The sequence below is a fragment of the Hesperophylax consimilis genome, chromosome 2 (genome assembly GCF_061612785.1).
Source record: "Hesperophylax consimilis isolate HC1 chromosome 2, BYU_Hcon_1.0, whole genome shotgun sequence".
Lineage (NCBI taxonomy): Eukaryota > Metazoa > Arthropoda > Insecta > Trichoptera > Limnephilidae > Hesperophylax > Hesperophylax consimilis.
This window is the reverse complement of record NC_142837.1, coordinates 44,632,569-44,645,089: the sequence shown is the minus strand read 5'-3', so window position 1 is coordinate 44,645,089 and position 12,521 is coordinate 44,632,569. Positions and strand designations below refer to the sequence as shown.

Genomic DNA, 12,521 nt, shown 5'->3' with positions numbered 1-12,521 from the left:
ACGTCGGCTAGTTTATTTATTTATTTATTACACGCCCTAGTGGGCTTTTCTTAAAAAAAATAAAAGCATTTTGTATCAGAGTAAACACTTAAAAATTAATACAATAAAGAAGAATATAAACATAATGGCAAAAATGAATCCTCACGCATATAATTGAATTTAAAAGATTCACCTAAGAAAATAGTAGAAGCGGAGAAGTTATATGGGTATATAGGTCTATTTGTGTCTAGAAGAATAAATGTGATAGAATATACAACATTTATACTGATTAGTTTTCAAATGAAATATATCACCCAGATCAGAATATTTGTTTCCGAGATTGTGAAGTCTCGAAATCGGAGAATTTTGGTAAGCTAGTGTCGTGTTATTGAAGTAAAAAAGTAAGAAATGTCGGCATGATTTTATGGGAACATGGATATTGATACATTGAAGTAATTCGGGACAGTCAATTTTAAAATGTAGTATTCTTTGTAACAGTATTAAATCTGTGCTTATTCTTCATTCTGAAAGTTTCAATAGAGACATTTTATCCAAGAGGTAATTGTAATTTATGTTTTGTATAGGAATATGCAATTTATATTTTATAAACCTTAGAAACTTCCGTTGAATCTTTTCAATATTATCTGAATTAATATTGAAAAATGGAGACCATAACGTAGAGTTATACTCAAGTTGGCATCTGACAAGGGTTTTATATAACATAATAAATGTTCCTAAATTATTGAAATCTTTTGCAGCTCTCAAAACAAAGTCTTTAGGGCCTTGTTGATAATATTATTAATATGACATACAAAGGTGAGTTTACTGTCGAACATAATGCCTAGATCAATAATTTTATTAACACAAATTAAATTTACATCATTTAATGAATATTGAAAAAAAATAGATTACTTATTTTGGAAAAATGAATGAACTGGCATTTATTTATGTTTAATGCTAATTTGTTGATTGAGCACCATTCAAAAAGATATCTCAAGTTAGTTTGAAGTGTAATACAATCATTAATGTGGTTAATCTCTTTATATAATTTCATGTCATCGGCAAACAGTAGAACGTTTATATCAGTAAATACATCAACAATGTCGTTTATGAATATTATAAACAAAATGGGCCCTAAATGAGAGCCTTGCGGCACTCCACTTGTCGCCATAAATTCGTTATTATATTTTAAACAGTAATTGAAAAATGTATCCAAATGAAGAATCGCTGGTACTATGTATTTACCTAATGTATCTCACATGTTATGCATTACGAATCGCAAAAAAATCCACGATATCACAAGACAATTTTTTATTAACCCCCCAGGCTAATTTGTTCGGTTTTGGGAACAAACAGTTATTATTTGTAGAGTCAATTTGTTCACTTTTCGGAACAGCTTATAGTCTCACAGAAATCGTTGTTACCGTTATGGTTAGAAATATGAACTAAACGATGTGAAAACAATTTTCAATTATAGTAGTTTTATTTCTATTATTTCTGGACTTCAAGGGTGTTCTTGGCCATCATTTAAAATTATGGGGAAACGAAATGTGAATTTAAATATTAATTTTATTTAAATAGGCAAATTTGAAAATTATAATGAAAATTGGAGTCGAGTTCAGACTTAGAAGAGATGAGATGTTGAATGGAGGGGAGGCAGTTTTAGATAAGGCTTGATAGAAGAGAATTATAGAAGTTAACTACAAAATAATTCAAATGTATGAAACCAAAAGATCCGACTGCAATTTGAGAAAAAATAATTAAATTTTTCGTATTGTTTTATAAATTATTTTTATATGAAATGACACAAAAATGAGGTGGCAGTAATGTTTATAAAACATTTCTCTAACAAAATATGTTTTTTTTTCGTTATCAGTTATTTTAGTTCGTTCTTTGAAACAAAAGAACGTACGGTGAGCATTTTCTAAACTTTTTTATGTTTGATATAAAAATATATATATTCAAAAATTAAATGTTTATTTTTAGTTATAAAATTCAAAAGCTTATATCATCACCTTTCAAAAACAGTTATTAGTTTTCGGATACGTTCAGAAATAATCCTTTTTTTTAATTTATATTAATAGTCACAAATTCTCCGACTTTCTACTCGAAGGGTTAAAAATCTTCATTTTTTTATGAAGGGTTAAGTATCTTCATTTTTTACGAAGGGTAAAAATCTTCATATTTTACGAAGGGTTAAAAAATCTTCATTTTTTTACTAAGGGTTAAAAATCTTCCTTGTGATTTTTTCTTAGATCGTCATGAGAAATCACCCTCCATAGCTTCGCGGTATGAGCGTGGAACATGGTACAATAACCTAATAACTCAGCTATAGAATAATTTTCCGGCTATCTGTTTCCTGCATCATTAAAAATCGGTACCTTCAATACCTAGGTTCACTCCTACCTCCTCTTTTCACCTTCCACACAGCATCCCAAAAACGACAAAGGCCTCGAGAAAAAATCAGATTTAAAAAATATATATTACTAAATTTTTATGCAGGTTTTGCAAGTTCAGTTAAGAATGTTATCGCGTTATTCTTCCTACAATCGCAATTGTTTCGTGTGAATTAATAATTATTATTTTTACAGGGATTACTTTTGAAGGTTAATATAAATATAATATATCTTTCAAGATGAACATAGTACGAATAAATTTAAATAAAACATGAAACAGAACAAGACAAATAAAAAGGTAACGGTCTCAATTGGGAATCGAACCCAGGAGCTGTTTTACCGGCACAAGGTTCTAACCACTCGGTCATTGGAATAACTAATCATTATACGTTATTTTTATCGATCTCATATTTCAAATTTAGAATTAATAATATAATCTAGCAACTAATTTTTCTCATATTTTCGGCAGCAATCTTTTTTGAATGATTACAAAGTTCTAAAAAAATTATTTTTAACCTAGATAGTGTCTTGGATAAACATAGCCAGTTAGACAGATATCCTGTTTCATGTTTCGTTTATTTATTTTTTAGTATTATATTTTTGAAATTAAAAATGAATATTCATGTACCCAATACGAATAAAAATCAAATGATTTTATCAAAGACACTATCTAGGTAAAAAAACAATTCTTTAAAACATTGTAATCATTCTGATAATGTTGGTGATTCTAAATTTGAAATATTTATATTTATATTAATACCGTATATTAAAAGGTGGAGTGGTTAAAGACATTGTCCCGGTGAGACAGAAATCCCAGGTTCGATTCCCAGTTGAGAGCGTTACCTTTTTCTTTTTTTGTATCCTGTTCTGTTTCATGTTTCGTTCAGATTTATTAGTATCATCTTCTTCTTCAATAAAAATATATTATTTTAGTTAAAATGTGTAATGTATATTCCGTTTGTTAGTAAACAATAAGCCAATGGTACTTACCAATGCATATCTGAACAGGCCAGCTGGGTTGAACTCATGTGACAGTACTCTGTGTGGACTAAGCTATATTTGTTGTCATAGAATCACCAAACACATTTATGTTCACTTCGAGATATGAATTCGATTATTACGCGATCTTGAAATAATTGAGCCAGATTAACTCGATTATTTATACTGGAAGATCGAATACTATTACATGAAATAATTTGAAACTCTTTCGGTTTTTGATGTAACCACGCAGTACAACTTTGATTGGTTAATTCAGTAGTTATAACAGTGATTTTTTTCCTAAAAATCGCCAGAGTTATCGCCAATTATGTTGTGATTGATTGCCGTGAATTTTAATGGAAATAATTGGTAATTGACGATTGAAACAATTATCTGAGAAGACAACACGCACTGACACCATGGGTTAACCATTGAAGACTAACTAGAGAGCTACATATAATAGCGATTGGCAACGTGACGATTTGTTTAATACTGTTTGTACAAAGGGTCGAACTCTGTAACTAGCTCTCGTTTTTATTTTTGAATAGCTAACGTTAACCCGTTGTTGCTCGGGGTTATGAATGGTGTGTAGTAAAATTTTGAGGTTGTGACTTCTAGTGTACCTGAATTGTGCATTTTAGGTCGAAAAATATTTTTTTTTTTTTTTTTTCTTTATTGTTTGTTTTACTTGATCGTGCCATGTCTTCCACGGGCGCCCTCGACTTCTTCTGACATTCACTTACACCCCTTTCTTCGTTCATTACATACGCCAAATTTTACCACGCATGCGTATTGGATTCATTGGGTGTCACCGACTTATTATCCATTCACTAGTGTTTACCACATTGTTACTAATAAACAACTACATTATATAGACTTTTATTCGACTCCGTATCTCTTTCCAGTGCAGAGATAATGTGATAAGTCTTTTTCGGGCATTCTCGACTTCTACAATTCTACGGACAGTGCCTTTTATTTATATGGATTCCATTGAAATCCATAAGTATTAATTTCACAGACACTTATTCGTTTTACAAACAAATTATTAAAAGGAGTTTTTTTCTTCTAGTAATAACTCAGCGTATTACTTATGTAGATACCTATCCGAAACAACCTATACGAATTGTATTCTTGCCTATTTTATGCAAACGTTTTTCAATATGAAATGATTTATTATTTTTTTGTTGCTCTTTAATGAACAATTTGAATGCACAATGCACATAATGGCACAGATCTAAACTGAAACAACTCAGAATTGACAGTAAGTAAATAGATTTCTGTTAAAAGATGACTGGCAGTATCTGTGGCCAGAACTTCAAAATCAGATTGACAGTATCTTGTAATACGTAAGTATTATGAAATCCTATTGACAATATCGTGTCACACTAATATTACAATCTTATTGACAGTGTTAATTATAAATTTTAGGCATAATATTACAAAATCTGATTGACAGTGTCGTGTAACACTTATGTATGTTGCAACCTCATTGAAAGTGCTTTATTAATGCTTTATATTACAAAATCCGTTTGACAGAATCGTCTTACGCGTATGTCGAAATCCGATTACCTATCAGTATTTTGTCGCATGTGTTACAAAATCCGATTGCCAGTTTCGTGTTACACTTATGTAAGTTGCAATCTCATTGACAGTGTTAATAATACATGTTAAGCATATTACAAAATCCTATTGACAGAATCGTGATACGCGTATTTCAAAATCAGACTATCAGTATACTGTCGCATGTATTACAAAATCCGATCGACAGTGTCGTGTTACCATATATATTTCGTTACCATCTCACTGACAATGTTAATAATACATGTTTTGCATATTGCAAAATCCGCTTCCAATTATCGCGTTACGCGTACTTGAAAATCCGGAGGTCAGTATATTCTTGCATGTATTACAAAATCCGATTGAAAGTGTCATGTTACACGTATGTTTAAATCTGATTGACAGCATTGTGTTATGCGTATTTCAAAACACCATTGACGGTAACTTATAATTACACTATTTCAAAGTCCGTACAATAGTGTAGTGTTACACATATTTCAAAATACAATAATAACTATTAACAGTACGTGTCCTGTTAGGCGTATTACAAAATCCAATTGACAGTATCATGACAGCATAGAATCCCGGAGAATTATTTATCACAATCTTTCAATCGTTTATAAATAGTCACCTATTCTATATATGGCTATGATTAAATTTTACAATTTTTTGTTTTCTTTAAAAAAAATAAGGTGATTTTCGAGTCGTTGCAGTTTTAACTCGACCGTCGAATAAAAAAGTGCATTACGCCGTTGCATTGTGACGTTATTATCACTTGAGACTAATAATTGGTAACTAATTGCGTTTCCGCTAGCGTTTTGAACCTGTTTTCTGATTCCCACATAATTAATTAAGTTGTTATTAGGTATAATGATAAAATGATAAAATACGGAATAGTTTTTTGGGGAAACTCACTAAACGCCAAAGATGTTTTTATCATCCAAAAGAGGTGCCTACGAAAAATTACAAACTCTGATCACCGGGATTCATGTAGACTAATTTTTAAAAATCTTAAACTTCCGACAGTGACGGACATATATATAATGGACTTATGCCTGTTAGTACGATCATCTCCAGAAAAGTTCTCACAAAAAAACTCAACACATAAACACGCTACAAGGTTCACAGAAAACTTATTAATCCCAAAAGCAAACAAAACTATATTTCAAAAAGGACCACACTACATGGCCATTAAATTATATAACAACCTTCCACGTAGCATCAAAAAAATAACTGACATACTTAAATTTAAATCAACACTAAAAACACCTTAAATGAATACCTTGCATAAATTAAATACCTCTGTTTTTTATTTTTTATTTACATACGTTTGTTAACATGTAATTGTTGGGTTATGTAATATAATGTGTATCTATTTGTTGGGTTAGCTGGAAGAAATAGGATGTAACCTATAAGCTTATACCCTTTGTACTCTTTTTGTGCAATAAATATTTATTTGAATTTTGAATTTTTGAATAAATTGCATGGCTAATTTTTAAAACACCGTTCGCCTCCAGTTTTGTCTTAAATACTACCAAACACTAAAAAATAACTGTTTAATTTTTTATTATTGTAATACGGCACTTTATAATTTTTAATGGTTGTATGGTTAGTTGTCGTGAACTCTTTTTTGTTTATAATGATGGAGAGGTAGTTCTGGGAAAGTAAACGTTATGATGGTTGGGTGGGAATCTAGGGATCAGTGTGCCCAGGAGTGCACAGTCGAGTCTAGAGACCAGTTGGCGAGGTCAAACCAGCCTCTCTCGATCTGGCACACCACACCAGTGGGCATTCGCATTCTGAACACACCTCACCCGATGAACCCGGGCACCCCTGCTAAATTACCAATCAATCAGCTGCTCTAACCATTAAGCTACGTCGGCTTAACTACGTTGGTTATCTTAGGGGGTATTTCACTATGTCGGGCTAAATATCTGACTAGCTATCCGTTGGCTGGCTTTAAAGATCAGAATAACTTCGTTATTCAACGGCGACCGTTTCACCATTGTTTCGAGCTTCCGGATAGATAACACTCGAAATAGTCTGGCAACATCGCAAAATGTTTGCAGTTACTCCATCTACTGCCACGGCTGTCATGCGTCACAGTCCGCACACCGCGAAGTGTGCATTTTTTTGGTTATGTTATGTTGATTATCAGGTAATTTTAGATAGATTCGTGTCGAATTAATACATTGTTTCTTATTTTGAACACAATCAAATAATTCAGGATGGATCATACAAGCATTCAAATTCATTCAACAAATTTCGACTCACTTCTCAGCTGTCAAACTCGGAATGTTTTGACGCCATCTTTGATTCGAGGAATAGCGCCTAAAGTGAAGTTCGAGCACTGATTAGTCAAATCGAACTTTAACCCGAGCGTTAGCGTTATTCAGATATAGTGAAAACGAAAAAATGACTAATCCGCGGATTAGTGCTTAGTCAGAACATAATCAGAGATAGTGAAATACCCCCTTAGTGGTTAATTATTACAGCAGCTGATTGGTAATCTGAAGACTGCGCGTTCAATTCCCGTCGGCGGCGTTTATTCTTTCTAGGGAGATTTTTTCAAATTGCATGGGAGTTTCAGGTGAATAATTATTGCTTGTTATTATTTTTTTTTTAAATTGCAAACCTTGAGCGGGTGGACTGTTTTCTGACTGGCGGTTTTTTGTTTTGTAGAATTATTTCAAATTACACGGGAGTGTATATAGTAAACTTTTAGATGCAAAGAGAAACCTTAGTGTTTTCTCTTTCTAAATATGTTTATATTAAATATCTGACCAAAATAGAAAAGGAGATACAACTACTTTTGTAAGGATGGGTCATTTGGTGACAGATATAGCACTACGTGACACGAGTGGTTAAAACTGACAATTTTAAGGATATGGAACTCCAGTCGGTCATAATTAGGACTTTCAATATTTTTTTACAATAAATTAATAATTGCTGTTTTTATTGCACTTGCAAAAGTACGTGGAAGAGCTATATGCTATTTTCATTATGTGTAATAAGTTGCTTTAGGTAGATTTTACACTCATATTCTGTATCATTTAAAAAAATTAAACTATCATTTGATCATCGCGATATTATCTAATATTTAAAGGCGAGTGTCTGAGGCTGTGGGGGGGGGCAAAGTTAGATTTGAATACAATTCTACGATTTTATTCAGAAACTGATGAAAATTTGCACACTTGACCTTCAAAACAAGAGAAAGGTCTACGTGTTTGCATTTGATTTCGAAAAACCTTGTGAAAAGCCTTGGCGACTCCGAGTACTTCAATTAGTAAAATATGTATCAGAAAACAAAAGGAACGTACCTACAACTTTGAATAAGATTTGGTTCCAATATTTTCTTTCGTTTATTCAGAGATGATAACAAAAATATTGCCCGTCCACCATGTTTTATGTGTATCATTAAGAAGAAGTTTCAAGCCAAACATGTGTATATTCTTGGCATACCTTATATTGTAGGTAATAGGCATTAAAATCGCTTGACAAACGGAGTATAGAAACGTTCGATTTCAAGCACAATACTGGTTTTTTTATTTATTTTGTAAATAATTTTATAAGAAAGCAAAAAATTTAATCAACTGAAACTGTCACAGATAATAATCTTAGCTATAATACTGTATTTTTTAAGTTGTTTCCTTTACGCGTTCATACATTTCAATTGAAAAAAAAAATTAGTAGTTTATATTTATATTTTTTATTATTTTATTAACGATAGGAAAACCTTCAATTTATATGAAGTATATTTTATGGTATAATTTACACCAATTTGTTATAAAGATTAATCAAAATAGTGATTTAGCACTAAGCTTCGCCTTAAAAGCTACTAATAATGCAATTACACTTGATATTTCCAAGGTGTAATTTAAGATTCTCGTGACCAAAAGCATTTTTTTAAATATTTATCTTTTATCATGTTATTTTTCCCCCTCCTGTTTGAGCCAACGTTAATTACCGACGATAATTACCAATTGAATTATTGAAGCAATTGAAGCGATTGGCATTTGCCACTTCCCATTGACGGGGTAACGATTGGTATTTTTATCAAGCGTTTAATTGATATAAACGATTCACGGGGAAACGATAGGTATTTTTATCAAGGGTTTAATTGATATAAACGATTGACTATGAACGATTGACGGGGAAATGATAGGTATTTTTATCAAGCGTATAATTGATATAAACGATTGACGGGGAAACGATAGGTATTTTTATCAAGCGTTTAATTGATATAAACGATTGACGGGGAAACGATAGGTATTTTTATCAAGGGTTTAATTGATATAAACGATTGACGGGGAAACGATAGGTATTTTTATCAAGGGTTTAATTGATATAAACGATTGACTATGAACGATTGACGGGGAAATGATAGGTATTTTTATCAAGCGTATAATTGATATAAACGATTGACTATAAACGATTGACGGGGAAACGATAGGTATTTTCATCAAGGGTTTAATTGATATAAACGTTTGACTATAAACGATTGACGGGGAAACGATAGGTATTTTTATCAAGCGTATAATTGATATAAACGATTGACTATAAACGATTGACGGGGAAACGATAGGTATTTTTATCAAGCATTTTATTGATATAAACAATTGACTACAAACGATTGACGGGGAAACGATAGGTATTTTTATCAAGCGTTTAATTGATATAAACGATTGAATATAAACGATTGACGGGGAAACGATAGGTGTTTTTATCAAGGGTTTAATTGATATAAACGATTGACGGGGAAACGATAGGTATTTTTATCAAGGGTTTAATTGAAATAAACGACTGACTATAAACGATTGACGGGGAAACGATAGGTATTTTTATCAAGGGTTTAATTGATATAAACTTTTGACTATAAACGATTGACGGTGAAACGATAGGTATTTTTATCAAGCGTTTAATTGATATAGGGTAATTCCGGGGGAGATGGCCCTAGTAACTTTAAGACTCTATTGTGAAGAAATAATGATGAATAAAACATTTAATCGCTATAGAACATAAACTTTATTTATTAATCTTATCAAATATTAACGATAAATCACTTCAACTAATGAAAACAATATAATTTTAAACTTTTAAAAAAAACTAGGATTGGCCATCTCTCCCAGAGTGTCCGGGGGTGATGGCCATAGTGGTAGGGGGGAGATGGCCAGTACTTTTTTTGCCTTTCCCTTTGCCCTTGTGACATTTTAACTCCATTCTTTTCTTATTGCCGCAATAAGAACACATGCCCTCAAACTCGGTGCAATTTTCATGCACCCAAAGCATGCAAATATTGCATTGTATCCAATCTTCAACTAATTGTGTCCTGTAATAATTATCACCGCAACCTCTGTAATTATCTTTTTCTCTATCTTCAGATTCACTTTCAGAGGTATCGTTGAAAACGATGGGAATTTCTTCACAACTGCTATCAGACAACCTACGAATTGCTTTTCGTTTCTTAACAGTATTTTTTTTCTTAGGTCTTTCAGACTTAATTTTCGTTTTTATTATTTTTGTTTTTTTTATCTTTCTTCCCTTTTTTCCATTTCATTTTCTTTCATTTTTCGTTTTTCCATATGCTCTTCAGATGTCAAGAGAATGCTTACTTGTTTGGCTTGTTTCCGAACCTGGTTTAGTTTTACAGGCAGTGGAGATACTTCGTTCAGTAATCTAGTCGGTGTTGATTGGTCCACAGTCTGAAAGGATGTACTTGGGCCTGAATCTGAAATTGATTGGACCTGCGCTGCATGTTCGATGTTTCTGTCAATAGGTTGCTCGATGTTCTCACTAAATGCGTACTCCGGAATGGCTCCTGGATTTAATGGGAAAACTCCTGCTGCCCTGAATCCTGATATTTCATTTCCACTTGTCACTGATTTTCCCCAGGCTTGGTTTAATAAGAAGCCAAATTGTTGTCTTGTTAGACGGCGTCCGGGGTGCTGTTTCATCCATAACCTGCAGGATTCGTAGAAGAAAGTTTTCACAGACTTGAACACAGCCACATCCAGTGGCTGTAGATAGTGGGATGATGGGATGTGTGTGTGTTGACAGTAAAACGATGTCATTATCATTAGTAAACTCTAGCATTTTAACTGAGTTGCAGTGTGTAGAATGACTGTCCAGCAAAAGGTTTTCGAGGAAAGAAATGCGATTTAATCCATTCTAGAAATAGGTCAGAGGTTATATAGGCAGATTTTTTGTGACATATAAACCACTGAACCTGGAGGCAGTCCATCTTCAAATTCAGGTTTCTTCCTTTGCTCTTTCATAATATATGCAGGAGGTATAAAATTACCTTCAGCATTGCAGCAACCAATTACCGTGATCGTTTCTCCTTTTTCTGTAGACGTTGACATAGCTACAGCTTTGGAGCCTCTTTCAGCCAAAACGTGACCTGGTCGATTATTCAATTGCAACCCAGACTCGTCCATGTTGTAAATATGGCCAGGTTTATTTATTAGGTCATTATCACTGAGAATCCTCTCAAGCATTTCAAAATAGGCGTTTACTTCTGCTTTATTCATCCCTTGACTTCTAGCATATGACACCCCTTCTGATTTTCTTAATGAAATATTGGAATTCCTTCTCAAAAACAATTGAACCCAATCATAGCCCGCCTTCTCAGATTTCATATTGAATCTGTGTTTAATTCCTAATTGCTCAGCATACCTACTTGAATGAAATTCTTCTTAAATCATCGATAGTCAACGGAAAGCCTCTCGATTGCATGTCTTTTATATGCTTGCTCAGTCTTTTTTCGTTATCTGCACCAAAGGTTGATGATGGTCCCATAGATCCCTTTGTGTATTTGTTTTGTTTTAACCTTCTTTTTAGTGTTTTTCTTGGGGTATGGTAGACAAAAGAGGCCCTATAAACAGTCATCCCTCCACTTTGTACTTCTTCCATAGCATTTTTTAAGTCTTCTTGGCTCCAGGCACCTCTTCCAGCAGCTGCCTTCCGTATGTATTGGTTAGGCATCGGTAGAAAATATTAAATATTAAAAATAAATTAAAATTAGGACATTAAATTTTATGGCTATCTCTCCCGTAAATACTATGGCCATCTTTGCCGATTGTCCGGGTGAGATGGCCACATGACATAATAAAAGCAACTTCTCAATTTATTAGTTAATTTTGAGGTTAGAACACGAGAAAGTTTTTTACTTCACAAAAAAATCACGAAAACGGGCAAAACTTTGAAAACTTTAACGTAAGTATGTTAATATCTTAAATCCTTTAGCTTAAAAAACAATGTCAAATTACTCACCTTTCCATAATTTTTACGCACAAAACTCCGCTAATACTTGTTGCCCGTGCCGAAACGAAGCGAACTGAGTTAAAAGAAGCGCCATCTATGAATTATTCCTACAACTTTTTTCTATTGGCCATCTCTCCCGTACGGCCATCTCCCCCGGAATTACCCTAAACGATTGACGGGGAAACGATAGGTATTTTTATCAAGCATTTTATTGATAATAACAATTGACTATAAACGATTGACGGGGAAACGATAGGTATTTTTATCAAGGGTTTAATTGATATAAACGATTGACTATAAACGATTGACGGGGAAACGATATGTAATTATATCAAGCGTTTTATTGAT

The 12,521-nt window shown here is 32.9% G+C and overlaps 1 protein-coding gene across 1 annotated transcript in view; it reads right to left on the bottom strand.

Annotated features, from left to right (window-relative positions):
• LOC149426047 (synaptic vesicle glycoprotein 2B-like) overlaps nucleotides 1–3,770 on the bottom strand; it is a 159,697-nt gene extending 155,927 nt beyond the window's left edge. The window contains exon 1 of the mRNA XM_089643287.1: nucleotides 3,366–3,770. The gene's annotated coding sequence lies outside the window, so the exon portion shown is untranslated. The remainder of the gene's footprint in view (nucleotides 1–3,365) is intronic.
• Between the last annotated feature and the right edge of the window lie 8,751 nt (nucleotides 3,771–12,521).